We start from the raw sequence: 25,832 nt of genomic DNA, 5'->3' as shown, positions 1-25,832 counted from the left end.
CATGAGGTGAAGTGTTCAATACCCTCAGGATGGCTTCTGCAGGGCTTGCTGAGCACCAAGAGCAACAGGAAATGAAGACTATCGTACAGCACAGACACCAAGCTGGAACTGCCCTGCCTGGCACATACATGCTCATGCTGTACCTGACAGACCCCCCCCACGCCCCCTCTCTGCCTGACCGTGACCAATCCTGAGAGGCCCCATCCACTGCAACGACTTCAAAGCATACACCCTTGCCCTGCGTGCCCATTCACAACCCTGACCCAAACATAGCATTTGCCCCCCATCTTAGCTTGGAAACGCTGGGAGGCAGGTTCCATCCTCAACAAGGAACACAAAGGCTAGCCAGGACATTGCTTCAGGCACAAGGCTCCTCTTCACCTGCAGAAACAGAGTGCCATCAGGCACTGGCACGCCAGCCAAACTTCTTCCAATGTAACACCCTCCTCAGAAGCAGAACGGTAGTCAACTGCCCTGCTCTGCTACTGAAGTCAGATAGACAACCACTAGACCACTCCCCGCCTCCCCCTGCCAACCATCCCCCACACACAGTATTTGCCCTTTGATTTAATTCTCAGGGGTCACAACCCATCCTCAGCATGGACCACAGAGGCCAGCTAGGATGTTGACAGTTTCTTCTTCATCCCCTGAAAAGAGGAGTCACCCAGAGGGGGGCCGATAGACTACCAACCTGAAACCCATGCCCGTTTTCCAACTCTTCTCTACTCACCTTCCTGATCGAGGTTTAGCGCTTCCATTCACCATGCCGAGCCAAGGTCACGTGGCTCAGACCAAGGAGAAAGAACAGACAAACGTGACAATCCACAGACCAGTCTATACCTACTCCTCTTCTTTCCTCCCCTACCCCAACAGCCAAGCCCCAACCCAGTACCACCGCTTCGCTCACCTAACGTCCCAAAGAGATGCATCACGCTCCCTGCTCCTCTTGCACTTGGAGCATCTCCAGCATTTCAGGAACTGGAACTGCTGACGTCTGGCGTGACACAGGAACATGGCAGGAGATGCACAATGCTGTCTCAAGGTGCTTGCCAAGCCTGCCCGACAGGCAAAACAGACTAACAAAACCAACCGACCAACTCATGGCCCACACCACCATCCACTCACCCTTGTGCCTCGTTCAAATTCCCAGCTTAGCCCGTGCCTATGACCTGGGCTACAAGAAACAAAAAGAGACGGTCACGTCCGTGACGAACACGCAAACAGTATGGCTCCTTGCAGAGGACCAAAGCACAGAGACCAGAGCCAGAAAAAAACAAACAAACAAAAAAACCCTCAGGTCCACAAATGCCAACAGGCCATGAATGCACAGCAGCCCCAACAGGGGTGATCACAGACTTATCCTTTACAGCTGAAAAAGGTGACCCTGCTCAGTCTCTCGGTAATACTGCGCCTATGCGGTCAAGCCCCTTGCGGTGCATACTGAAGCTCTTTGTGAATCCTCCGGAGAGTTATGCAAATGGCTTGATATACCTAGAGATTAAAACATAAGCCAAAAACAGAAGCTTATCCCACCACGTCACAAAAACAAGTTAGCCGGCAACCTTTGCTAAATATCCCTCTGTTAAGGGAATTCCAAGCACTTAAAATCTAGAAGGCTACAAGGTCTAAAGACACTACAGCCAGCAAAACAGCAGGAAAAAGGTCCAAAAATATAACAAACTGTCCCTAACCCTGAAAAAGACTACACCTTACGTGCCTACGGCTGCTGTTTTCAGATACATACTGGCACAGGGAACTTGGATGATACATTTCCCCTAAACCCTTCTCCATCACTTTACCACCAAGGTTGTAACTTTAATAATATTTGACACACAGGTGAAGGCATAAGGTCACATTCACAGTAAGCCCCGTAATTCTGCAAAAATCACAAGGGACCTAGAACCACAGAACATACACGCAAAGTAACATCATCTTCCTACCAATAAGCATGCTGTAAAAATTACTCCCCTGAAGAAGAGATGTATGCAATAAAGGCACCCACTGTTATATAGATTGCTTTACTCTAAAACATCCGACTAGTTGTTACCTCAAAAAGACGTGCTTACCTCTCTTAACGTGGAAACGCATCAGCCCATAGACTCTGACCCACCTGAAGAATCCTACAACTGGCTGATAGGAAGACAAAGCACTTACCCCAAAGAGCAGCTCAGGCAGAAAGAGCTCTCTGATGGGACACCTGTGACTCATACACCATTAGGCCCTACCTGGCATCCACCCCAATCACCTGGGAAAGGGGAGGGGCAAAGCACAAGAAGGGAGAAAGACAGCAGGAGGAGTAGCAGCTGTGTTTTCGTTTGTTTTTATCTGGCTTAGCTCAACACTATGCAAAGCGCAGCACAGAGAACTGTGCTGTTTCTAGAAGCAGCAATTCCCGTGCTTTTGCCTTACCTCTGAGTGTTGAAAGGACAATATGACCAAGCAAGTAACTAAAACTATTTCAACTGGAATTAGCTCAAACCTTTCTTTACATAGGCAAAAATAATCTAGGAGCATAACAGATTACACGCCAAAAAAAATCAATTCAATGTAATAACATGACTCGCAGGAGAAATCAGGCACTTGAGTAGGCTATCTGAAAACCAAAAGGCTATGCTGATGGGTCAAAACACTACAGGACACTGAAACCTGGCCTTCTGCTGCACCGACTTAAAAACTACCCCCACACTCACCAAGGCACAACCCCAACTCAAACACAGACAAAGCATTTCAGCTCGAGCTGGGCTTTGGGGACTGCTGGAAAGCACGCTTCATCCTCAACATGGCACACTCAGGCTACACAGGATGGGGCTTCAGGAACCTCTTCACCTACGGAATACAACTGCCATCAGACACTGCCATGCCAGACAACCTTTTTCCTCTACAACACCCTTCTCAGGACCCATGCAGCATTCAAGTGACCTGCCTTGCTCCTATTCTAAAGACTATCACAGCCCACCCTGCCTGTAGCACCTGGTAAACAGAAGAGAAAGCAACCGCAGCAGCAAAAGCCACAGCATCCCTAAGACAGTCACTCTCATCTGCTCCTTTACCTCAGCCACTCATCTGACCCCAAGGCAGATGCTTCCGCTGGGAGCAATTTTTGATGGGAGAAATTGGCGACATACCTGTTCTGTTAGGGTCACAATTAGGGTTAGCCTTAGGGTAGACCTGAACTCCCCCTGGGAACCCTTACGCAACCCCACACACAACAGGACTCTGCGCCTTCTCTCTCTCCAAACGCTAACAACCCTAACCCTAATCCTAAGGCAACCCTAGCCCTAAAACTACACCTAACCCTAAACATCCGGAGCTAACCCTGTGGAGCTAACCCTGCAAAGCTAACTCTAATCCTAAAACTAACCCTGACACTAACCTTGAACCTAACCCAAACCCTAACGCTAACCCAAACCCTACCTGTACCGTAGATCCTCCGCAGTTCTACTAGGGCCACCCAGTGCCATCCAGATCCCTCGGAAAGCCTCCCAGTGACCCACAGTTTCCTCTAGGATGCCCCAGAGGCCTCCCAGGGCACTCTAGGATGCCCTATGAGCCTCCTCTTGCACCCTAGAGGCAAAATAAGGGCTCTTCCTGGAATCTCGTGGCCTTTGGAGGCCTCACAGGGCTCTCTAGTGCACTCTTGCGCACACTGCAGGCCTCCTGTAGTCTTCTCCTGCACTCTAGATCCTCTGCAGGTCTACCAGGGACACCCAGCACCCTCTAGCTCCCCCAGAAAGCCTCCCAGTGACCCCCCCCAGTGTCCTCTAGGATGCCCGAGAGGCCTCCCAGTGCAGGCCTCAGGCCTCCCATGACCCTCCAGTACACTCCTGTGTCCTCTCAATACATCCTATTACCTTCCAGTGCACTTTAGAGAGCAGTAGAGCCCCCCTGGGTCTCCCTAGCGGCTCCCAGTGTCTCCCAGTGTAGAAATGCAGCCCTTGCATCTCTCTCAGCCCCTGACCCCTTCCCTCCCCATTGTGTTCTGTAATGCTCCCTAGAGACTGCACAGGGCTCCCCAGTGTGTTCCAGTGACTCCTATAATCCTCCCAGGGCCCTCTAGGTTCCTCCATGGCCATTCTAGAGGTTCCACTGTAGACCTGCAAGGTTCTTGGATGGAGTGGAGGAGTGTTGGTAGCCTCTTGTGTGTACTAGGAGGTCTTTGGGGTACCCCAGAGCTCACCTGAGTGTCCTGCGAGGCCTGCAGGAAGCACTCGCTCACGGTGGGAAGCCTCTTTCTGCACTGTGGGTCCCCGAGTGTGCGCTGAGTGCCTGGTGAAGCTTTTAGGGGGTGCTGGAGCTCAGTGGAGAGAACTGTGAGGTCTGCGGAGGACTCTGCAGCACCTGTAGGGCACTGAGAGCCCTGCAGTCCGCCACGGGGCGCACAGGAAGGGGCTGGGAGGCCTCGCGGGTACCCCCAGAGCAAGCTGTGGGACCTGGGGGGGCCGTTTGGGAAGGGACAGGCGGTACCGGGAGGCCCTGGGAGGCCTCGTGAGGCCTCACATTCTCCCCTAGCTCTTATCGCGGTCACCCGAGAGCTCACGGCCCGAGGAGCGCTCCCCCCGGCCTTCCCTGGGAACCAACATGGCCACCCGGGAGCCCAGTGCCCGAGAACTACATTTCCCGGCGAGCCCTGGGCACCAACATGGCCGCCCGGAAGCCCAGTGACCAAGAACTACACGTCCCAGCATGCCCCGGACTCCCACCCGGCCCTAGAGCCCCAATAAGGACAATCCCTGGAAGCTCGCGCCCTCTGGAGCCTCGCAGGGCTCCCTGGTGCGCCCCCGGGCGCATGGAGGCCTCCCGTAGTGCTCCCCTGCTCTCCAGGTCCTCCGCAGGTCTACCACGGAGGCCCAGCGCCCTGCAGCTCCCCCAGAAAACCTCGCAGTGACCCTCAGTATCCTCTGAGATGCCCTAGAGGCCTCCCAGGGCACCACTCTAACCGGAACACTGAGCCGAACCCTAATAAGGACCCTAAAAACCACGTACGGTGCCAGTTTCTCCCATCAAAAAGTGCTCCCAAAGGGAGTCCCATGTTTTTGGCTAATATCTTGTTCATGCAGTTGAGCTCTGGTTTGTGGACAGGGTAAGACCAAGGGCCTACTGCTATTTCCCAGGTGGGGAGTGGCTTCTCTCCTCTAGTCAGTCACTGAGTTTTAGAAAGTTTGTGGAATGTAATTTTTTGTTTTTAATTCTATGTTTGTATTAAATACAGTTTAAACAGGCCAACGCGTTCAAGAGGCAGTAAGAGCAAGGTCGGTATAACATCAGGTGGTGCTTGTCAGTACCACGGCATAAGGAAAGGAAAGCTCCTTGATAAACACGGAGACAAATCTGTACCTGGAACACCGCACTGTGATCTCAGCAGAAAATCAACAAGAATCAGAGCAAGGGACGGGACTTGGAGGACAGACCTGTGAAGGGTGACTTACAGGGGCTAAACACCAGAGCTAGCTCCTCGGCTGTGGACAAAGATCCTCTTTTACACGCTCCAATCCTAGATCTGGCTTGCACTCACCTTAGCTGCAGGCACAGCACAGAACAACCTTGACACAGCACAGCATTTGTAGGACACCTACAAGAATGCAGTGGGGCAATACGCTCACCAGGACGATTTTCTTCTCTAGACAAGAGTCTTAACATGCCCCTAAGTGTCTGAGAAAGAGCTATCTGGCTCAAAGAACCAGCCTCGCACGAACACTGCAGCTAAAGGATAGTTAAACAGAGATACACTAATTCCCACGGGGACAGGAGGAGAGCAAAAGGGCTGGAGCTGAAGGATCTTTATCATCCCCTCCCCACACTAGCACATGACTGGATCGTTACTAAAAGCGTATGTAACGCACAGTCCTGCATTTGTGTTCTGGCTTCCAAGCACTGTGAGCGCTAAGTAAAGACCGGAATTATTTAGCATTGATACAGAGAGGCAACTGGGGATTTAAGCAAGAAAGATAAACTGGGAAGGAGAAAACACGACCTGAATGCTGGCCCAAACTTCCTGGTGCAGTGATGTAGGAGACGAAATCCCCGGGAAGCAACTGCATAGTGTGCCAGAGCTGCCCGAGAGCGGCCAGCAAGGGGGGACGGAGGTGGGCCGGATGGGGAAGGCCGAAGGAAAAGGCTGCGGCTTCAGGGTGGCAAGGCAAGCAGGACAAGGCGAGCTGTAGCCAAGAAGTGTCCATTAGAGCCTGCTTAGAAACCTGCTCTGGCCAGACGCATCCAAAAGTGAATCTCACCACACCACTAAGTAACCCGGTTTCAATTTCTGACGAGCTTCTGACAGCATGAGCAGCCCTGGCAAGGCCTGGGCTTGGCGAGGATTGCTGCTGGCTGTGCAGGCAGCCCGGGTGCTCTGCAGCGAGCTGACACCGCCACCCAGCGCCCCGCATTGCCCGCAGCAGGCAGCCCGAAGCGCCCCGCAGGGCCAGCAGTGCCCAGGCCACACCAAGAGATGCTCGTGCAGGGCGGCAGCGGCTGTGTCGGTAATCTGAGATTGCTTTGGAGCCTTCAGGACACTCAGTGCTATTGTGTCCGATGCCTAAAATGCACTGCAGGGATTGTGCTGGAACCCTGCACGGGTCTTAAACCCAGGTGCGTTATGTCCAAAATGACCCCGAGTCCCCCAAGTAAGAGAGAGAAGTGGTTTGCTCTGCCCTTTGCCTGGCTCTTCCTCAGCTTCTTGATGGCTGATCGGGGCTTAAATTAAGGAAATTTATGCAGTAATTCTAGCCCAAACAACTAACCTGGGGAATTATCCCTCCGTGTGACTCTTGGCCTCATAAGCCAAGCCAGCTGACCATAAATACTCATTCTTCACATCAACCACGCTACTCAGTGACATTTTTAGAGGTAAGATTGTCTTTTTGTCCAGGTACTCTGGAATCAGCAAAGTCAACAGCACACTTACTGGTTTACCCTCCCATAGTTCTACAAAGGCTTAGAGCTTCCTCTCCAGGCAAGGAGATAAGCCAGAAACATCTCCAAGTCCCTTTTTCATTCACAAAAATGTAGCTTATGGTAAGAGGACCTTTTAGAAGCACACAGTGATTTAGCAGCTGATGGAGCTCAGTAAATAGCAGAGATTTGTCTACAAGCATCCTCTGAATTGGAAGTGAGTTGTGACTCAGCCACATTTATTAACCTGCTTTTTTCCACAAAAGCCTATGCCTTTGGGATCTTTGTGCTTTGCTGCTGGCAGAAGCAGTCACAAACACACGACCTCACTGTGGGGTTATTGCCACCTTCACCTATCGAAGATGTGCAGAACAGCATGTCTCCTTGGCACAAACTGTCTTCAGTTTGTGTTTATTTTCTTGAAGACACAAGAATGTTTTCATACTTTTCTCAGCTACTTTGAGTGATAAAACATACCTTAAGATAATAATAGCAATTCTTAAACAATCCAGAAAATGAGCCTCTAAAGAAAAGCGCAAAATACCCCGTGAGCTACATCAGAAGTTATTTAACTTGCAAGCATGAGTGCTTGTGTCAAACTGAAATTACAACCAAATTTCCACATTTTCTAGAGTTTTCTGATTGGTATTCTCTTCATACAATCAATAAAACTAAAAAATATCCAATGTCCTAAGTATTGGAGGTAGTTATGAAAATAACTCAGATTATTCTAAGTGATTAGAATTCCTTAGTGATATGGTTTTTGTGGAGGACTTGTTAGTGTGAGGTCAGAGGTTGGACTGGGTGATCTTGGAGGTCTCTTCCAACCTAGGTGATTCTGTGATTCTGTAATACTTTTTCAGATTGCAGAAGCAGAGACAGGGATGCAATCTAATCAAGCATTCAATTTCCAACATATTCTCTTAAAAAAAAATCCTGTATTTGTACTATCTTTAGACCAGTCCTGAATTTGTAATTTTGATGACTGTGACACATGCAGGCAGATTTCAACTTAACTAAAGCAGCCAGAGGGTTCTACAGGGCCACATCACTCTCATCTAGGAAAAAAACTGAAGTGTAGGCTTTGGTCTAAGGTGCACAACCAGTGCCACAGAAATAACTAGGATTTAAGCACATACTTTATATTAAAAGCAAATGTCCTACTGTTTTGCTGGATCAGAGCTGTAAATCTTGGTGATGTCACGGTTTCTATGACAACCAAGTGCGATATGACATGAAGGATTATGCTTTAAAGAAACACTATTACATCTGGCCTTTTCAACTGACATGGTCAGAGCTTAACATGTACGTACCTTGTGCACCCATCTGCTTATCTTTGTGCAATCACCGAGCCCACGGGCGGAAAGGGAAGGCCTCAGCACAGCAGGCTGAAAGCAAGCAAAGAGAGCACATAAAAGGGAGTGTTGCTCCCCTCTCTATTCCTGCATACTTCAAGGAGGAAAAATAAAGTCAAGCTAAGGGTCACATTATCCTTTCAGGGCCTTCAGCAGCCCAAGAGCTTGCTGACAGCTGAGGGACACTGCAGCTGCGAGGCAGGAAGCCAAGAGCCAGATAGCAGCAACACAGGTGCTGTGATCCCTTTCTGCAGAGCCCTCTTTGCTCTAGTCCTCTGCCACCTCTGCTTTCTGATTCACTAACGGCGCATTTGCCCCAGCTGCCAGCAGGTTTGCTCCCTGGGAGATGTCTCCAGCTAGCTCCATGGTCCTCAGCAATCCCCACAAACATAACCAGGAAGGTCCTTCCATCCTGTGGGAGCAGGTGCCGAAAGCAAAACCAAACCACTTAATACCAACAGCTAACCCCAGACTAGCTAGTTTGGAACCAGACGGGAAACACGTGAGAAGTGACCTCTGCCCCTGCCCTTTCTGCAGTAAGAGCAGCCTGCTCTTGAGCTGGGCAGGATGAACCCTGCCTCCGGCAGCCAGCTGGCTGCAGCGCTCTCCTAGCTGCTCCAGCACTTGTGTTCACCTTAGCTAGTCACAGCCATGTTCGTAGGAGCATTGTCTTCTCGGTTTCACTGTCTCGTTTTCAGAGAGCAGGCTGGCACTCAGGCTGCTCTGCATTCAGGACACACAGATTCACCGCCTGCTTCTACAGGCAAATGAGAGGCAGCGCTGCAGATTTGTTCAATGGCCCTTTTAAGCATGGGGCTGCCTCCATAGCAAACAACTCCCTTTACATTAAGATAAATGCTTTACTAGGGAGATTAGTGGCACTGCACTTGTGAAGTCAAGATATTCCTTACAAATAAAATCAGTGACTATAAATAGCCAGCATATCTTCCATCCTAGGAGATTATGAGTTTCTTCCTTGCAAAACAGATGAGCTCACTGAAAGATAATTTTGTGATAGCCAGATAGCTTCAACATTAGATCGAGACCATCATCATTAGTCCAATTAAAGCTCCTTTTTATACCAGGAAAAGAACTGATGTGCTGATAAACTGCCTCCACTCATTGTTACTGCAGCATCCACAGCTGCTGTGAACACATCCATGTCATCAATGTGTCTCACAAAAAGCATTCTAAATGAGTTAACTCTTCCAGGAACTGGCAGATTTCTGAGAGACTATTTGCTTATAAAATCACCAGCTCTTATGTCCCTGCTCTGTCTCAGCGGCATTGCCCAGGTGCTACAGGAGCAGCGGAGAACTTCATTCTTGTTTAAAGGGTGCAGTGATAGCTACATTATCAGGTTCTTGTCATCTTTTCTAGGACTGATTAAAAACATTCTCAGTAGCCACACAAAACCTCGCTGAACGTCTGTCTTCACTGCACATCCAGGAGAAACAAATCTCTCGAGTCAGCCTCTCCCTGCCCTGCTTCAGGGGAAAGACTGTGTGGAAGACAAGCCCGCACACATTTTTCAGGGCGTTAGAGCTTTGGGCATTGGTTCCAAGAAAGAAAAAAAAAAAAGGAAAAAAAAAAAAAACAAACACAAACTGATAACTGCAAAGACTCTTAAAAGCTTTGTTAACTTCCTATGAAACAAATGCTTGGACTTCAGACTCACTTATCCACAAATCTCCTTTGTGAGTCCAATTCTGATTCAACGTATTTGGTACTTTCTGGAGACACAGGTTTTCTAGCAGCTGCAGATAACCATTTTGAAGGCTATCAGCCTTACCTGATGCCTGCACATCACATGAGAACTTCACAGCTCAAAATGCAACTGCTTGGTCTCATCTGGAAGTTAACGGCAGTCAGCCACGCACCAGGCAATAATGCTGGGTGCCACGTATACACCAGAGGAGCTACAAATATTTTTGATACCAAAAGTAATCATCGCATGCTTATAGCCTATCATGGGAGCTAGGCAGTGAATTCTTCTTGACCTAAATAGAACTTTTCATCTGCTCATTACTGTCTGCTGCTTATGTTGTCACTAGAAATGTAAAAAAGCAATTCAGTGCATCCAATGTTGAAATGCTGTATTAGGTTTACATGGCAAGGTTTCGGTAGCAGGAGGGCTGCAGGGTGGCCTCTGTGAGCAGAGCCCAGCAGCTGCCCCATGTCAGAGCAGAGCCAGCTCCAGAAATGGACCTGTTGCTGATCTGAGCCAACAAGCGATATGGGATGAGCTTCCGTGAGAGCAGATTTAAGAAAGGAAAAAACTGCTGCACAGCAGCAGCTGGGGGAGAGGAGTGAGAAAATGTAGAGACCCAGCCCTGCAGCCCCCAAGGGCAGTGCAGCAGGAGGGCTCCAGGCACCAGAGCAGAAGTTCCCTGCAGCCCATGGGGAGGCCCCTGGTGGAGCAGGCTGTCCCCCTGCAGCCCGTGGGGTACCACAGCAAAGCAAATCTCCACCTTGCAGCCTATGGAGGTGTCCATGTGGTGCAGCCTGTGGTGGAGGACACATCTCTAACCTGAAGGAGGCTGCAGCCCACGGAGAGCCCCTACAGGATCAGAGTCCAGGTGGAGCTGCAGCCCGTGGAGAGGAGCCCACACAGGGGCAGGTGATGCAGCAGGAGCTGCCACTGTGCAGGCCCCATGCTGGAGGAATCCATTCCTTAGGGATAGATCCCATGTTACGGAGCCATGTGGGAGCAGTTCTTGAAGAGCTGCTGCCTGTGGGCAGCCCCTGCAGGCTCAGTTCGGGAAGGACGGCATCCCGTGGGAGGGACCCCGCGGGGAGCAGGGGCAGGAAGGGACCGAGAAGGACAGGCGGAGATGAAGCGTTAGGGACTGCCTGCAGCCCCCATTCCCCCGTTCCCCTGCACTGCTTCAGGGGAGGATGTAGAAGAGGGTGGATTAGGAGAAGGTGTTGTTAGTTTGTTTTTAGTTTCTCACTGCTCCAGTCTGTTACTGATAAGCAAGATCTCTGGCGCTGCTTTTGATGTTTCAATCCAGTTACGGGCTCACTGCTCTTGAGTCCCCAGTGGTAAGATCAGAACCCCTCCATACTTTCAACCCTTCTCCCCCAGCAGCTCAAAATGTCTCTAGGCACCAGTCTAATCCAACAGGCAGCATCTGACAGCTGAGTCACAGGAAGCTACACAGTACTTCTGTGGTAGCAATTACGGAGAAGGTACCTTGCTAAACTCCTTGATGTGAATGTTTGTCACCCTTTACAACAAAGCCTACCTCAAGAAAGATATCTAAGTATCCACATGGAGCTCACAGTATGACCTGTACAGTTAGGAGCAGATAATGCTTAATACAAACAACTTTCTTCAACACATTTATGCCTAAGGAAGTGCTGTCAGCATGTTCGCTGTTCATCAAAAGCCAGAGGAAAGCAGCAGGACCAAGAAAGAAAGAGCACAGTAATAATCTCACCAAAAAGGACATCTAATCACCTCGATTCAACTCCTGTGGGGAGCAGTCCAGGGAAGGGTTAGGAGGAGGAGGATCTCTCAGCCCCAAGTACAGTTAATCCCAAAGAGCTGACCAGGAGATGGCGTGAGAGGAACATATTTCCAAGAAAATCATCTGCTGACCGCAGCTGAGGCTGCCACAGACTGGGACAGTCTCTCAGCCAGTAACTCCCAGAGGGCTGACCCCAGCCTTGAAAGCAGGAGGGACGCCCACCTCAGTGGGAGACATGGGCTCAGAGCAGATTTAGCTGGCTCATTAAATGGATATCATGTTTGCTCTGGAAATTTGACATATTCTGAAAATTTGTAAGATGTGAGTACAAAAAGGAAAACAATCTGACAACCTTTTTGGAAAGGAGTGGAGAGAATACTTCTTAATATTTTTAAGATACCAAGGTGGCTTTAAGACTGGGAAACACTATGTTCTTTGCCAGGTATCTCAGCAAGTCCATGACAAATCCGTGACTGCTCCAGGTTTACCTTGTTTTCTCATTACATCACTGCAGCTACTATGGGTCTGTATTCGTCCAGAGGAGACTGAAAATCTGGACCTTCGAAGACAATTCCTTATGAGTTGCCATGGAAAGGGCTGGTTTTTGTCCTCCCAAAGTGATGTGTTAGTTCAGGTAATGCATTCTGAATTAAACTGAACTCTAAAGTTCAAGCAAAGTGTACTATTTCTAGACAACTATTTGTGTTTATTTAAATCACATCAATTTTCCTGTTCAACATGTTGGGAAAAACACATGATATTTCCAGCATGGGATTAGAAGTCCCCTGATCATTTCACTCTTCTTTAAACCTATAACATCTTTTATATTTTGAAAAAGCATCTAGAAATATATATTTTCTTCCTGTGGGTCAGATGGTCTTCATCTGTTTGCCAGTATTTGCTTTGGCTCAGACTTGTATGGACCAGGGAATTAATTCTGTGTGACAGCCACCCAGAGCTGTGGTGAAGAGTTTCACCATCTGAGTGCAGCACAGACAGTCTGACATACAGCTTCCAGCGCAGATCCATTGGCAATAGCTGCAATTTATTGTTGTAAAAGGAAAATATGTTCATATCAGTGTTCCGAAGCTAATCTACTCCATTTGATTCAACTGACACATTTTCACAGGGGAAAAATGTACAGTTTGGAGAAGCAATGACAGTCATTAATTTTTCCTGCTTTTAATATTTTATTTGTTTCATTTTTTCCCTATTTTCAAGTACGAATCCTGGAAACCATTCAAATCTGTCTTGATCAAACCTGTGTCTCCATCATCACTTTCAGATGATGCTTCCTGATTATGCTGGGAAGTTCTGCTCAAAGTAACCCTGTGAGGGTAGCTTTGGGTCTCTTGGGAGCTGGGCAGAGCCACTTATCTTCAGAATGAGATTGTATGACAAGCACAGGCAGTGTTAACAGATTGTTTTCCTCCATACATCAGATACTGGCATTGGTACCTGGGATCCATCTGTCATAGGTATAATCAAGCCAACTGCTTGGCAGATTGCTGCAATACTCTTTACACTTATTTGGTATTAACCTTTTACATTACTCACTGGTTTAGTCAATTGACTACTCTTTCTTTTGCAAAACATGGTCAGAAGTGTTTGGAAAACACCCTGCCAATGACCTACCTATGCACCAGCTCAAATGTTTTTAGCAGCACTACCTTACATAAACATCCTGCAAACATCCCTGTCCTGTAGTAGATGTGTATTTGTAGCACAGGGCCCTTCAATGGCAGGAATGGGATGGGAGACTCATGCTAAATCACACACCAGCAAACAGTTAAAAAAGAATCATTCTGAACACACAAGGCAGATGCATCAGTGGGAAAGAAGCACACGATCTCCTGTGAGTTACAGAAGAGGAACAAAGAAAACAAAAAAGACGACTGAACCAACTTGCAGCGGTTCTTGGCAACTTCTCCGACATGAGCTTGTTTTTTTGTTGTTGTTATGTGTTTTGTTTGCTTTGGTTTTGGTTCCATTGTTTTTCCCTAGCTCTGATTTTGCTGCTCAGTAGTCACCATTAATATTTCATAGGTGCATTGGTCACCAGCCCCTTTCCATGCCATCCTCTCCTGGCAGTAAACCTTGGAAGTATCATAAGGCAGGGGTAGGAGACAATCATGTGCAGCTTCAACTGTGGCGTTTTTCTATTGTTTGCAGAAAAAAGGCAGCAGAGACAGAGCTTCATGGTTTGCAAGGCTCACTAAGCATGCAGCATGCCTCGGGGAGACAGCTGGCTGTGTCTCCACTGATATTTGCTCTTTGACAGCTCCCCCGCTATAAGACACAGAGAGAAACAGCTGTCTGGGATGCAGCTATGGATAGCTGACAAGGGGAGCAAACAGCGAGGCATGCCAAACAGCATCTGGCCTTAACTTCAGAGAAACAGGACTACAAATGCACCCTCCAGCAGAGCAAAGCAAAGCTCCCACAACCTGGGAACTAATACAATATAGTGATACTGCAGTGGTTTTTTTTTCTGGCAGAGCTAATTTCTCTTCTGCTTATTTCTGTGAAAGTATTCAATTTCCTAACAGAAGGCGACTTCAACTCCACCTATATACCCTGCGTATCACCTCTTAGCCACAAGAGTGCACCCTTGCAACTTGCACTAAGCACATCCCCTCTTATTGCGGTATCAAGGTAAACACCACCTTAAATCCAGTGCAAAATATACTCTCGTCCCAACTGCTTTTATTGCAGCCTTGGATAAGTAATTGTTTGTGAACGCTTTGCAAGACACCCTGCCAATGACCTACCTATGCACCAGCTCAGATGTTTCTGGCAGCAGTACCTTACATAAACATCCTGCAAATACAAATATATCCCTGTCTTCCTCCACAAGAAAACTTGCAGTAGATGTGTATTTGTAGCACAGGGCCCTTCAATGGCAGAAATGAGATGGGAGTTCGGTGTTAAATCTGGTTTATAGCACACCAAATCGATGGGATGGTAACAGAACACCTTTTTTTTTTTACTACATTTAATATAGGCATTGTGTTTTAATGCACTAACAAACCCTGCTGAATGATATCCTCATAATTTCATTGACAATTCCTTACCAGACGCCTGCTGTCTTTGTCAGTATTGTAAAAAATAAAAAAATAAAATAATAAAAAAAGCTTATCTTGGAAATTAATCTTTTCAGCAGATGATCTTAAAGTATATTTCAGAGTAGGAAACTAGGTAAATAACACAAACACAGTATCTAAAGTTTCTATTTGACTTTAAAGAAACTAATAAAGCAAAGACTTTGAACCATGTGTATAAACTGGGCAAAGGGAAAGAAGCTGGGAATCTTCTTCAGATTCCTCTTTCTAGAGCAATGTTTTCCATCTTTCTGCAAATTTCGCCTTTCCCAGCTGTGCTTGTTCAGTCCTGCTCTTGCCCTGCAGAGGTGGACATCTGAAGAGGATGATCCAAGTGTTTTCTACTTCAGCCAAAGAGCATTTTTGCTGAGACCCTATCAATTAGCCTGTCTCTGGAGCAGCCATGCTGCTACTGTTATTTCACAGCCACAGGCATCTTCCTGGAACTTTAATGCTGGCTTTCCAGCAACCACTCCCTCTGGGAATGATCTTGTACTTTACAAAAGTAGCTGTATCACTGCTGGTATTTTCATGGTTTCTCAACCTTTGCTACCTTTGACAGAAGGTAGAGTAAATCCCTAGCAAACCCATTTTAAGATACAAAGGCTCTACAGATTATATAGTTATTCCTGGTAATTTTTCATGGTCTGACAAATGTTTGCACCATTTTGATTTATAGCCACACTGCACTGTTAGTATTTATAAGGTTCAACTACCTGATACTCTGGGAGACTGCCTAGTCTAGAAGATGTGCCAGAGACAGGAACCCAGACAGCTTTTTCCCAGCTTTGTCACAAGCCCTGCGTGTGGGACTTTTCTCACCAGTCATGTAAAGTCAAGCAAGTCACACAGGCTGCTGGTGCCTCCTTTTCATTCTCATCTGTCAACCACCTCATTTATTTAGACTGCTAGCTCTGAAGAACATGCCCTTTTTCTTACAACAAATACATCCAAGATCACAGATGTGGCTTCTAGACACAAAGGCAGTACAACAGAAAGCATGAAAGCAGAGATGAGTTATTCTGCAAGACTGTAGGCAGTGTTAGGCTAGTGAGCCCAAGGAGCATTACCAGAAGGACACGTCAAAGGCGGAATTCATAAAGCGTAAGACTGCTTATCTGAAGGTCTAAAAGCAAATTAGGGAGCACATTACAGTCATTAAATTCACTCGAGAAGAGACAGACAACTAACATGCAACAAACACTCTGAAATGGTCTAAGCAGAAAATACTGGAGGCTCATCTAGGGAATGATCCAGTTTCCCGAAGACCTTAAAGGATTTTGATTTTCAACTCTGTAAACAGAAAGGAAAATTTCTTGCAGAATAAAGTAGAATTAAACAAGGAGATATCCACTTTACCAAAGGCACTGAGTTATGTGCCAGAGAAAAATATTTACAGTGATGAGGGACTGTTAGAAACATGGAGCAGTTTGGGGTGTGAAAACCAAGGCAGGATGTTGGTTCGAAGTGTTTGCCTGCTTGCTGGTCTCAATACCATCAATACATTATTCTGGATAAAAAAAAAAAAAAAAAGGAAAATACGACAGCAGAATATAGTGCTTTTAATAAAGCACTTTAAAACAAACCAACCAAACAAACAAAACCCACAACCCCACCCCTACAGACCACACAGGACAGGTACAAATATGTCACAAATCTCACAGAAGCAGCTGATTGGTATCAGCCCTGGGCAGTCAGGTAACATTCACAAAAACAGAAAGGTAGACTTGACACTGGGAGGGAGAAGGTAGGGCAGCAAGCCTTGGGCAGGCTGGGAAAGGTGCAGTAGGTTTAAATGGCTTGAGAACAGCTCAGTTCATGTAACATTAAACTGTGACCTTACACTCATCAGCTGCCAGATTCTCCATCAATGAAACAGGCAAAACAGCCCGTGGAAGATGATGAAGTACTTGAAATTGAGAGTAGTCCAATTACCGAAAGAAGGATTTAGTCTATCTCAGCAATTAAGATGCAGCAGCTACAGCTGCACCTGCCTGTTACTGACTTTGGACTTCAGGGAATTTTCTTTCACTTGGCAAGTTTTCTGCACTAGAAAAAAAAAAATCTGCCAAGACTTCAGAGACCCTCCCATCACAATTGCATTAAATGCAGTCCTAAGAGGTGTTCAAGGAACACCCCTCTAACAGGAGGTGTGCTGCCTGGCATTTTTTTTCCCTTGATTGTTTTTTCTTGCTTGAGTTCACTCAGTCCTTGTCCTTCTTCCTTCTCTACTTCTCCAGTCTCTTTTCTCCTGCCCTGTCCCACCATTCCCTTCTACAGTCTTAGCTATGGTATTACTGTGAGGTATGAATGTTAATCAACGTATGCCAATGACTCAGAAGTCATTAATGGAACCAAGCCTAACCTCATTACACAGTACTGCACACTGCCTGCCAAACAGCCACATAATCCTAAATACTTCTTCTCTAGTATGCAGTAAAAGAAGAGGCTATTTCCTGAATTTTGGTGCTCTTTGCTGTTGTACTGCTTACTACGGAGTAAAATCTAGGAGTTACTTGTTTACACAGCAACTTCAGTGAAACAGAAAAATGCAAAGGCACCTATAGAAGAAATAAAGTCATGCAGTTTTGCGGCTCCTGTCTGACTGTTTTCAGCCTGGTCTCTCAGTGCAACCTTACAACCATTAGACTAAGGTAGTATTCTTTACTTTCTTCTCACATCAGTAACAAGCCTTATACATCTGAGGCAAAATCACAGCTACAGACCTGCATTTGTTTGCCACGCTCATGTGGGAGCAAAGACAGCCAGACAGAAACAGGCAAGCAAAGAACAGAGACTGGTGCACGACTGGGGGGACACAGCAACCTGTTCCCTGCAACACCTTTCTCTTGCTACCACAAAGGCTGTTTTTACACATGCCGTTAAGAAGCTCTGCGCTGCCCCTAGCCCTGTGCAGTAGAACTGGCACGGACTCTGACAGTAACATCAGCGCTGGCAACGTCCGGCACACGTGGCTCCTGTTTTCGAAACATCAGTGCTGGGGGAGAAAACTGAGGGCTTCACTTTTGACTATTTTGGGCTTGGTCAAATGGGCGGAACAAAGCACCAGGTTTTTGCCAGTGCCACTACTGATCCGCACATCACTGATTCAGATACCCAGCTGCTTCACGGGGCTTTCCCTTAGCAGAGGGGCTCTGTCCCAGCTCTTTCCCAGACTTTTGTGCAGGGGGAAGCCCTTGGCACCTGCTGACAGATGTGTGAGATGCGTCTGGAGAGCTTCATGGCAGCTGTCGCCTTCCTGTTTCCCTACTTTCTGGTAAAGCCAAGGAAGAAAAACAACTTTTGTGTCCAGACCCTCTATTGCCAAACACCAGAGAATGTCCTATGTCCTCCCTTCTCAGGCTACCTCTACCATTAAGTGCTGTTGGTATCTTTCATATTCAGGTAGATGAAGGCTGATCAGACAGCAGTGAGAGCTTAAAACGCGGCTGTTTTTTCTTGTGGTCCATGTTTAGGAGAATGTCCAGTCCTCCTCTGGCCCTACACCAGGTGGTTACAACAGACAGCTAGCCATGAGTCACAGCACTAACAGCAGTAGAGCTATATTCATTATTTACCAGTCTCCGAGGCCTCTGTGCTGCTTGGAGACAGCCTACATCTCCTATCAATCATTTAACATGTTCCAGTTCAGCGCAGTTACTTCTGGCTCAGCGCACAGACCTTGTCCAGAAGAATCCCTCACTTAGTGCTCTTTTTGTGCAGCTTCCTCCCAAGCCTCATGTACCTTTCCCAGCCTCATAACTTCTTGGCAATAGTTCAGCACTTTTTCACTTTAAAATTTAATTTAGTGTTCACAAGAGGTGCCAGACTACCAGCAGGCAGAACAGCAGCCTGCTGTTTGCCCACAGAGCCAGTACTGCCTGAACAACAGGCACTTATGCTGTGTGACACTGACCTGATGAAGCATCTCGGCCCTTTTTGCAAGGGGCGGTCACTGGAGCCAGGTAGCTCCATTTACAAACTCATTTATTTCTCACCTTCTAGCTGAGGAGATACTAGATCCAGCCATACTGGATCTAAACTCTCCCCTGGCCCTGGTATCCTGCCTGTCCCAACGGCCAAGCTAGATGCAGAAGGAGGCAGGCACAAGCGGGAAGGTAGCCGCTCCTTCACAGACTGCAGCTCAGTGACTTACCGGTTTCGAACTATTTGGTGGTGCCTATATAGGATGAAGGTCACTTCTACAAATAAGTTCATGGAAATCTTTGGCACATGGAATCCCACAGTCAGGAATTTCACAGCTTAACTGCACACTGCAATAGCCCCCCATATTATCCCTGTTTCGAACTTCCTGTGCATTGCTGGACCAAAGAAGATCCTGGCTCTCACTTGCTCATCTGCCACTGACCTACCACAAGATACAGGGCAAAACACAATATCTCTGCAACTCTGCTTTACCCAAGACAAAAGAGGAGTAAAAATAAGTAGTCTTCCCCAAGAGATATCCAGACAGCTCTGCATAATTTACTTAATTAAATCAATCTTTGGCAAAACCCTATCACAGAATCACAGAATCGTCTAGGTTGGAAGAGACCTCCAAGATCACCTAGTCCAACCTCTGCCCTAACACTAACAAGTCCTCCACTAAACCACATCACTAAGTTCTACATCTAAACATCTTTTAAAGACCTCCAGGGATGGTGACTCAACCACTTCCCTGGGCAGCCCATTCCAATGCCTAACAACCCTTTCCGTAAAGAAGTTCTTCCTAATATCCAACCTAAACCTCCCCTGGCGCAACTTTAGCCCATTCCCCCTCGTCCTGTCACCAGGCACGTGGGAGAATAGACCAACCCCCACCTCACTACAGCCTCCTTTAAGGTACCTATAGAGTGCGATAAGGTCGCTCCTGAGCCTCCTCTTCTCCAGGCTGAACAATCCCAGCTCCCTCAGCCGCTCCTCGTAAGACTTGTCCTCCAGACCCCTCACCAGCTTTGTCACCCTTCTCTGGACTCTGAAGCACCTCCGTGTCCTTCTTGTATCTCTATCTTCGCCAGAAGAACACAACCAACCCTTCTTAAAATCCTTTAACAAATGGAAATGCCAGCTGGTGACAGGAGGAAGAGACAAATAAAAATGAAATCTTTGGCCGTAAGATGACTTATGAAGAAGTAAGATGATTTGAGAAGATAGAAAATGAGTTAAGGCAGAAAGGAAGAAATAGAAGATTTTTTAAAGACAAAATCCCAAAGAAGAAGCAATGTGGCTGCCACCAGGTTTCAACAGGACAAGTATGTGACTGAGCACCTTGGCACTGATTTATGTACACAAGATAAGCAGCTGGTGTTCTTTTTCCTGATGCAATTCTAAACTGCTTAAGTCCGCTGAAAAGATTATTTGGTTGGGTTTTATCTAGCCAGAGCAGAATATAAGTAGACTTCAGGGCTTTGGACAGAGCTGAAGTGCTTTACTCCATACAAGAACCAAGGAATACATATTTTGTAGACGATGACTTCTAAAGAGTTGTCATAATAGACAGACATGGAATACTCCCAAGCACATCAGTATTTAATGACCACAGCAAGCCCAAACAGCTATTTACTCCATTTTTTCTACAGCAAAGCACAGCAATGCGCTCTAGGCAACACCATACACTGCTATTCACCTGGACTAAGTCTATTAACATAGGCTTAAGCACTAGCAAGTGTTACTAACTGTGCCAATTTTTAGAGTAATTTGGAGAATTCTTGGGATACTGGTCCATACCTTTTGGAATACATTATGAAAAGACACTACCTTTCTGATTGCTCTGGCGTATTTCTCCCCGCTATCAATCATGGCAGGGACTTTCAGCTGTCTTCCAGACTTTTTCACAACTTATTAATCCACAGATATTCTTAAGTCAATGCATTCCTCACGATTACACGGGAGACAGACTGGCAAATATACTATATGAAGTAAGCAGTTGCCATAATGGTGCTCTTAATGTAACATGACAGCCCTTCACTCAGTAACTTTGCAATAGAAGCCCGGGTATTCAGAACTGTTATTTTTATTTTGAGCTTGCACAGTAAGAGATGAAAACTGAATTGTCCTCAGGCAAACTGAACACAAAGTCTATGCGTAATTGTAGTATATAAAGCCCTGTGCGGCTCTGTTTTCCTCTGGGTGAGCTAAGGAGAATACATACCTAGCCAAGGGAGTCTAGGAGCTTAGGCAAGATCAAATCTCCCATCCTGGTACCCAACTTTAAGTTATAAGAATACAGAATGCTCAGATAACATCTTTGATAGAGCAATCCTGAAACACTAGTCAAGGAGAGTAAAATAGGATCGACTCATATTTAGAAGTCAGCTGCCAGATTGTTTGCTTGAGATGACAGTAACTAGTGAACAGTAATTTGCTATGCAGGTACTTTCTAGCAACACTTAAATCACGTTTCAGGTGTAAAGAGGGAGGCATGCGGAACCTCAAAGCTAATGCGAAATTCCTACTAAGGATCAGACCAGGCTGGTCTGGATTCTGACCCTTCTGTCAGGAGGCGGCAGTAAAGCCTCATTTCTACCCTGCTTCCCTTCCCCAGTAGAATACCTCTGTTCTAGGAGCAAGAGTCAACATACCATATATTCTTCATTGTTGTTAGCAGGGCTCATTATTTATACACATTAACTGCTTTTGAATATCCTAGCACGGAGACAGCATAGGAATGCAATTTATTTTAAGTAGCCTGTGGAACTTCTAGCTTAGACTGTCACCTCTATCCAAATCTGTACACTTAGATTTGGATTTATACACAGAACAGAGATGTAGGAAGTAACATCAAACCCATGGTACAGATAGAGAAATCAGCTATAAAAACTCCTAGGTGGGACAAGTCTTCCCACAACCACATGCAGTGACAGCAGCCAAGTCTGAGAGCAGCTCCAGTTTCCAGGTTCTCAGTTCATTGACTTAAGGATATGGACACCAAAAGCTTTACTAACTTGGATCCAAAAATAAACTACATTGCTCCACATGCAAAAATATCAATTAAAACCTATATTCTTCTATCGTGTAGAAAATTCTTTATGCAGGTATCTTTTTCACAAGAGCTCAGTTTGACTAAACCTGCCTCTTAGTGGTGTTTCATCATCCTGTCCAGCCTAGTTCTACTGGAAAACAAGCTTCTGTGTTTTCCCTTATCTAAAAACTGTTTTGGGAGCTCCCAGGTTCCTTTTTATACAGAAGCCAAACAAAAAGACACAAGAAATTGAGGGAGAAAAGATTAAATAGAGTGAATAAGAGCAAAAATACTATAGTAATTGAAAAAGAGGAATGACTCCCACTGCATGCAATACCTGTAATAAATGCAAGATTTGAATGCAAAAGAAAACACCCTGACACATAAAGCTCAAACTGAGCTGCTGCTGCAGTCAGGTGAATGAGCTCTGCGTCACCTCCAGGAAAATTTACACTGCACTTCCATTCCACATCATTTCTCCAGGGCAAGAGCAAAGTGACAAAACCCATTAGCATCATTATGCTCATTCACAGCTCTTTACACTCACCTGCAAGATCTCTCAGGACCACCCTGAATCAGCACTGTTCATTTGGACAGATAAAGAAATATACAGAACTTTCTGAACTGGGCACAGCAACCTCCCTCACTGCCGGGACAGGGCTGGTTTCATGAGGCACTTTCATCCTGCAGCAGCTTTCTGGGCTAGCTTCACATCACCTAGCTCTGATGCCCATGGCAGTACCGAGCTCTATGTAAGCTGCAAACTCCACCTAAGAAGCTCTGTGCTGCCAGATCAGAGTCCTACCCACAACCCATTGGAGAGTGCTGAAAGCCAGCCTTGGGATAGGCCTATGGAGAGAGATTTTGGGATCCAGGTCAAACCATCCCTCAAGCTGGGAGAGAACTGAACTGGACTGTGAAGATTTGGCTGTACCCCTGAGCTGATGCTTTGCTTCTCAGTGGTTTTTGCTTTGGTTCCTTAGAAGCTGTTCCCCCAGAGCTGCCCTGTTGAGTGCTGGCTGCTCACTTCTTGTCACCTACCATTCAACGCTTAGGTCTGGTTTGACATTCCCCTAAGGAGAGACCCCTCTCTTTCCCTATCTTGCTCAGGTGTCCCTGTGCCCTTCTACAGACCTGTGTAACAGGGTATAGAGCAGACTGCAGCGTAAACATGTCCATTTCCACAATCTCCAAGTGACCTAATGCACATATACTTTCACCCAGCTTCTCTACTGCTGTGCAAGAATTGAACTCAGACTTTTAAAAATTGCTTTCCAAATGTTTTGATATATTGCACACGTTTACCATTACATCAGCATGAGAGAATTTGCTTGACTGACAGCTGAACTGAAATTCATGCATCTCCATTTTCAGGCTGCAGAAATGCTAAGAAAACCATGAATACTAATTAATACATCGCATATAATCAGAACGCTTGGACCAACTCACTTTTATGACTCACCTATGACAGCAAGCATTTTAAAGAGTGAGAAAATAGCATTGCTTTGACCAATGCACAGCTGGCCTACCTCGCATAGGAAAAAAGTATTTTCATACTTCGTGACAGCGGTTTGAAATGCAGCGAAGCATTGTAATAGATAAGCTAGAACTGCTGACGTTTGCAAGCAGTTAAATGGTTCAGTACCTAGAGCTGCAGGCATAAACTTGGGCTGACAAAACATTTTCTGTCTAGCTTATTGCAGTGTAGGAACGTATTGGAATGTAAGATGGATGCCAATGACGGCTGTCAGGTTCAGCCCCTTATTGAAAAGTCTCAGCAGCAAGCACAAGTACACTGTAGACCCCATGTAAACCGCCAGTGTTGCTACAATTTGGCAGCAGTGATAATCACAGTAATGATCATGTTTTTATAATACCCCATCTGTACAAGAGGAAGGAGAGGTCACAGGTGCAAGTCTCAACTTTGCTGAATGTTGTGTTTGTTCATTGATAGGCCAGGCTGGGAACAAGAACAGAATGCAACCATGGAAGTGCATGCATAATTCACAGGTGGATGTTTTCATTTTGTCTTTTTTTTTTTTTTAATAAAACGCACCCCAGAAATATTAGATATAAGTATTACCCAAGCTTTTGCCTATCTTTCATAAAGCTTTCTTCACTATAGCTGGAAGAAGATCTCACAGTAGCTAAGAAAACCAAAAATATTTTTGACTCTTCTCCAAAGAAAGGAAAATTTCTTGTCCCAGTCAGCAGGTACGTAAGTTTCCCTAACTCTCTTTCTGAATTCTTCCACTAAGAAATTTAAATAAATACTTATTTTAATATATGTTATATACATATGTTGGGCATGTAGTTAATACTAGACAAAGATACACTTCCATGAGGGATTCTACTGCTTCCAATTCTGCTGGCAGACACCAGCAAGAAAGGCAAGGTGAGACCTGGGAAACTCAGAGGCAGCTCCATGTCCTGGAGGGAAGCCCATATAGACAGTGACAGACCTTTCTGCTTCTCCTGCTGTTTAGTCCTGACTATTACTGCTCTGACATCTCTTGCCTCTTGCACGAACCTCATCTTTCTCAATACTTCATTCTAATTTTCTGCAGCTCCTCATCACGAGCCTAATTCTCTCCTAGTCCCCAGACCTAGTCACAGTCTGACCTCACAACCAATTAGTCGAATCTTCCTCCTCAGCTTCCCCAACTTGGTTTCTTTGGCCAGGAATTTCCAACCTTTCCTTCCCCCTTCCCCACCCCACAGAGTAATATTAGGTCCGACACCCAATGCAAGCACCTAATACTAGCTGCTTTTTCCCACTTACACAGCCTCCCTCTGCTCCTTCTGCTTTGTGCCCCCTGCATTTGAGCTTGGCTGTTTCCTTCACTAGGAGAACTCCTATATGCAAACTGCTTTTTCAGAAATCATCACTTGGTAGTATTCTACCAAAGGTTGCTTCTGAAAGAAACGGATTTGACATCTATTTGATTCCTTACTGAATTTTCTAACCCCGACTCTGAGCAGAAAGGATTAGCAGCTCATTTAAGTATATATAATTTTACCTGTCACCTGATTTTGTTTCCTTTTCTGAAAGACACATTATGAAAAATTAGTTTTAGCATTTCAACTTTTTGACATAAAAAGCTGTTATAATCACCTGCACAAATGAAATTCAATCTGTTCTATCAGATCACTGCACAGGAGGAGCTCTGACTCTGAATTCTTTGATTTAAATGGATTTTGAAGTGTTGTACAAATTGCTACTGATGGATGACTCCCCTGTAGTCAGCTCTGAAATGCACAACTGGGTTATAAACTGCATCATTTACACAGCAAGACAGTCCGCTTATCTGATTGTTGCACTAATTCAAGACCTTCACTTTTACTTCAAAAGTAGTTGCTCAGACTGGGAATCTTGGAAAGACTAAATATCTGCTCTAAAAAGACTAAGGCCTCAAACTTCAACTTTCCATGTATGAGAATTAATGTCCTAATTATCGCTTGCTTTTACAGTAATTTCCATCTTGTGTCTGAGAAATTTCCTGATAGATTTTCACCAAATTGACGTTTCTAGTGAGATTCAGACATAGTCAGTGTTTTCCAGTGGGAAAGTTTTCAAATTGAAACATTCACAGCCAGCTCTCCTTTTAAATACTGTTTGTTCAGTTAATGATCCTAGGGGCAAGATTTTCTTCTGACTCTGGAAGGAAAGACTGGTTGAAATGCCCAGCCACTCTCTTGAACAAACCGTGTTACTGTCTTTTCTTTCCACCTGTAGCCACAGTTTTGCATCTGTGTCCAGAGAGTGGCTCCAGAAGATCCTGGGCCCAAGGCATTTCCCTGGAAACATCCTGCTCCAAGGGTCTGAGACAGAAGTACCCCGACATGACAGATACCTAGGCACAAGGGCAAAAGCTAGCTGTAACCCTTACCATGCACCAACTTCTCTCCCAGTGTTGACTGTGATACCATAAAAAAAAAACAACACCAGGACAACAGAGGTTTCTTACCTCTTGGAAGTACTGCCTTGAAAAAAACACAAAAATGAAAACATCCATTCTCTTACCAACCGTTTAGAGCAGTTCATTCAAGTAAC

At 46.0% G+C, this 25,832-nt stretch overlaps 1 long non-coding RNA gene across 1 annotated transcript; it reads right to left on the bottom strand.

The window, feature by feature from the left end:
* Positions 1 to 293: 293 nt before the first annotated feature.
* Positions 294 to 4,484, bottom strand: LOC118251652 (uncharacterized). The gene is made up of 6 exons (XR_004779894.2): positions 4,178 to 4,484; positions 2,691 to 2,826; positions 1,126 to 1,491; positions 908 to 994; positions 731 to 785; positions 294 to 381 (listed from the first exon to the last, which is right to left on the bottom strand). It is a non-coding gene; the product is annotated as an uncharacterized LOC118251652 (long non-coding RNA).
* Positions 4,485 to 25,832: the final 21,348 nt, after the last annotated feature.

Source organism: Cygnus atratus, chromosome 11 (assembly GCF_013377495.2).
Source record: "Cygnus atratus isolate AKBS03 ecotype Queensland, Australia chromosome 11, CAtr_DNAZoo_HiC_assembly, whole genome shotgun sequence".
Classification (NCBI taxonomy): Eukaryota; Metazoa; Chordata; class Aves; order Anseriformes; family Anatidae; genus Cygnus; species Cygnus atratus.
The sequence above is the reverse complement of the archived record's forward strand: the minus strand, read 5'-3'. Positions and strand labels throughout refer to the sequence as shown.